The sequence below is a fragment of the Ochotona princeps genome, chromosome 2 (genome assembly GCF_030435755.1).
Source record: "Ochotona princeps isolate mOchPri1 chromosome 2, mOchPri1.hap1, whole genome shotgun sequence".
NCBI lineage: Eukaryota > Metazoa > Chordata > Mammalia > Lagomorpha > Ochotonidae > Ochotona > Ochotona princeps.
In genome coordinates, this window is record NC_080833.1 from 33,816,826 (window position 1) to 33,820,995 (window position 4,170).

Below are 4,170 nucleotides of genomic sequence, written 5' to 3' on the forward strand. Positions count from 1 at the left end.
TTCCACTTCTGATCTAGTGCCCTGCTTGAGTAACTGGTTGAGCAGAGAATGGCTCAAGGGCTTGTGCCCCTGTACCCACATGAGTGACCTGGGAGAAGCTCCTGGATTCAGCCTGGATCAGTGCTGGATTTGCAGCAACCTGAGGAGTGAACCAGGAGATACAAGATTTTCTCTCTCTCTCTCTCTCTTTCTCTCTCTCTCTCTCTCTCTGTCTTTAACTCTGCCTTTCACAGCATGTTTCCAAGGGCTGTGGCTGGCTATAGCCATGGGATCTCCAACTGCATGCGAGAGCAACCTGGAGGGCCTTTGACAGCGCAGGCCAGCCCGTGCCTGCAGCTGCCACTCAGCTTTCCGATAGTGCCTCATCCTGGCCTGGCAGCTGTGACCTGTGAGCGGAGGGCTGGCTTAGTCAGCTCAGAGTCCTCACACACTCTTGTTCTGCAGCGCCCCTCATGGCACACAGGGTCCAGTGCTGCGCTCTGCTGCTTCCTGGAGCTGTGCTTGAGCTGTCCATGTTACCATTAGCCTTGTCATGGCGGTGGACCTGCAGGGGGGATGAAAACCTCCAACGGAAGAAGTGAATGACAAAACAGTGAGCAGAGGTGGGGCTTTTTGGGGCTATGCCCTGTGTGATGCAATAAAAGCTTTAGAAATGTGAAAAAAAAAAACCTCTGCCTTTCAAATAAATTAATATTAAAAAAAAAAAAGGAGACGGTAGACAGGTATTTCTTTAAATTGCTTTTTTCATTATTGGAAAGGCAGACATGCAGAGAGGAGGAGAGACAGAGAGGAAGGTCTTCCATCTGCTGGTTCACTCCCCAAATGGCTGCAATTCCCAGAGATGAGTCGATCTGAAGCCGGGAACCAGGAGCTTCTTCCTGTTCTCCCACGCAGGTGCAGGGTCCCAAGACATCGGGCCATCCTCTCCTACTTTCCCAGTTCATAAGCATGGAGCTGGGTAGGAAGTGAAACATTCGGGATGTGAATCTGTGCCCATATGCAATCCTGGCACATACAAGGTGGGGCCAGTCTTGCATATGGACTGTGGGAGATCCTGAGCTCCCAGAGGAGTAGCAGGGTGCTTACTGAGCTAGGAAACTGAGTGAGGAGTAGGTTTGGGGAGTGCCAAGATCTTGCTTTATTTTGTATGCAGTGTCTGTGACTTTCCAGTTCAAGAAATAGAATTGTCGGAACCGGCATGGTAGCCTAGTGGTTAAAGTCCTAACTTTGCATGCTCCACGATCCCATATGGACACCAGCTCATGTCGTGGCTGCCCCACTTCCCATCCAGCTCTCTGCTTGTGGCTTCGGAAGCATTCAAGGACGGCTCAAAGCCTTTGGTCTCTACGCATGTGGGAGACCTCGAGGAAGCTCCTGGCTCCTGGCTTCTGATTGGCCCAGCTCAGCTCGGGCCATTGCAGCCACTTGGGAAGTAAATCAGCAGATGGAAGATCCTTCTCTCTGTAAATCTGAGTTTATAATTAAAAATTTTAAAATAAATAAACTAAGTAAATAATAAGAATAAGTAAATCTTAAAAAAATAAATGAAATAGAACTGTCATCTCTGTTCCCATGGCCAGTCCAAAATATCTGCATATTAAAGAAACTTAGTGGGGGTGCGAATGGTGCTGTGGCAGAGTGAGTTAAGCCACTGCCTGCCGTGCTAGCAAGCTAAATGGATGACAGTCCATGTCTTAGTTTATCCACCTCCAAGCCATCTCTCTGCTAATGTACCTGGGAGAGCTCTGGAAGATGGTCCAAGTCCCACACTGTAGCCCAGCCCAGCCTTGGCTATTGTGGCCATTTGGGGGAGGTAAACCAGTAGATGAAAAATCTCTTTCCATCTTTCAAATAAACACAATAAAATAAATTTTAAGAAATAGAAGAATGCATGAATGGATAGAATTTGAGTAATAGATGGGCTTGGACCTTGGGTGGAGGATATCTTAGTGCCTGAGATCAACACATACTACGGCTGGTGGAAGCCAACAATGGAGAGTGAATGCAAGGCCCCTGAGGACGTGACTGCTGCACCTTTGCCTAGGACACTCAGCCATCCTCTGCAGCGCTGAGTCTAGAGCCAGCAAGTGTACTTGTGCCTAGGCACTTGTCTGTCTTGAAGATTTTTGCATTCGTTTTTCTACATGTATTTCTGTATGTCATAGGCTAGAACATCCCGGTCTTGCCATTGGATTTTGCCGGTAATGCTAAGTTAAGGCTGAACTCTCCTTATTTACACAGACTGAAGTGGCTGCAGGAATCCCCTACCCTGGGGCCAGAGCATAGGATGTGTTCCCAGCACTTACGCGTTCAGGGCTTCTGTTTCTAGGTACCCTTTGCCCAGAGTCCTGCAGTCTCTAAGAGGGCTAACTGTGGGCAGCTGGTACCCTGGTCAGGGTGGGAGTGTGAGGACCAGAGGCATCATTCATATTTAAACCTAGTCCTGCTTGTCACATGTCCAATCCCTCCTTCACTTTTGGATCCTACATGCATTGCACAGCCCACTACTGTTGTCACCCTGGTGCCCTCAGGTACAAAATGAAGGTGGCAACAGTAAAAAATGGGGATGAAGGAATGTCAGTCCCTCAACCAACACTGAATGAGCATCTGCGGAATGCCAAGGGCCATAGACTGTCTACACAGGCTCCTAGCCCCATGCAGTAGACAAGCTAATGGAGAGAATTTGATGATATAAAACTAAATTAGAGCTTTTCTAGGTTGTCAAGGACAGCTTTGCTGGAGGAGGTGACATTTCAGCAAGACTCTAATGCAAGTGAGGGAGCAAGCCCTTCAGGTAGAGAGAGATATGTAGGGGGATGGGGAAGAAGAGGGGTGCAGGCACTCCTCTGCGGCCTATTAGAGGACTTGGCTTCTCTAGTCTCTGAGGGTTTTGGGAAGAGCAGTAGCTTGATCTGGCTTCTTATTAAAGGCTCCTTTCGTGTGCTGCATGGAGGAGCCTGCAGGCGCAAGGCGAGAGGCTTGCTGTGCAGTCCTCCGATTCAAGCTGCAGATGGCTTGGACCCAAGTGGCGGCAGTGAGGGCAGAGCAAAGGGCTTCATTCTGGATGGATTTTGCAGACAGAGCAGAACCATGTCAATGTGAATGTCAGTACGCCAAAAGCACAATTCATGAAATACATCGACAAACCAAACTTCATCCAAATTCCAAACTGCTGTGCTTCAAAAGGCACTCTGAAGAAGATGAAAAGACAAGCCACAGCATGAGAGAAAATATTTGTAAAGCCTGTATCTGAGAAATGATTTGTATCCAGAATATATAAAGAACCCTTACAAGTCAATAAGAAGAAGATAAACAACCTAATTAAAAAGCAGACAAAAGATTTGAATAGATAGTTCACCAGAGAGGATATATGAATGACTAATAAGCACATAAAAGATGCTCAACATCATTAGTCATTAGGGAAATGGAAATTAGGAGCACAATGAGATACTACTTCACGCTGGAAGGGCTATAATCACAAAGACAGTCTGAAAATGTTGGCAGGGATTGTGGGGAAATGGAAATCTTCCTGTATTGTTCAAGGGAATGGAAAATGGTACAGTCACTTTAGAAAACACTTTGGCAGTTTCTTTAAAAGATAAACATAAATTTACTATACAACCCAGCAATTATTTCACTGCTAGTTATCTACCCAAGAAAAATGCAAACATACATTCACACAAAGACTTGCATGCAAATGTTCATAGCAGTATTATTCATGATAGCCAAAAGGTGGAGGCAATCCAAATGTCCATCAATACTGCGACGGTAGAGTATTCAACAATAGAAGGGGAAGAGAGCATGAAGGCATGCTGCAGCATGGGGCGATTAAAAAAATGCTTAATGGAAGAAGTTCAACACAAAAGACCACAGATTGCATGTTTCTATTTATACGTGATATTCAGAAAAGGCAAATCTATAGAGACAGAATGTAGATTAACGGTCGCCTGGGGGCGGGCCTGGCAACGGAGACTGATCCTGAGCAGGCTCCCTTCCAGGAGGTGGTCAGTTTCACTGAGGCCATGCAAATTGTCCAAAGCAGGACTGGGTGGGGGTTGTACGACTTGGCAAGTTTATTTAAAAATCATTCAGTGACACCCTTAAAAGTTGCTAATGACAACATGTAACTAACTGTAAACAATTTTTGTGTACACAAAACAATTAGCACAG

The 4,170-nt window shown here is 46.2% G+C and overlaps 1 non-coding gene across 1 annotated transcript; it reads left to right on the top strand.

Annotated features, from left to right (window-relative positions):
- The first annotated feature begins 230 nt into the window (after positions 1-230).
- On the top strand, positions 231-360 carry LOC118758750 (small nucleolar RNA SNORA44). The gene has a single exon (XR_004995832.1). It is a non-coding gene; the product is annotated as a small nucleolar RNA SNORA44 (small nucleolar RNA).
- The last annotated feature ends 3,810 nt before the right edge of the window (positions 361-4,170 follow it).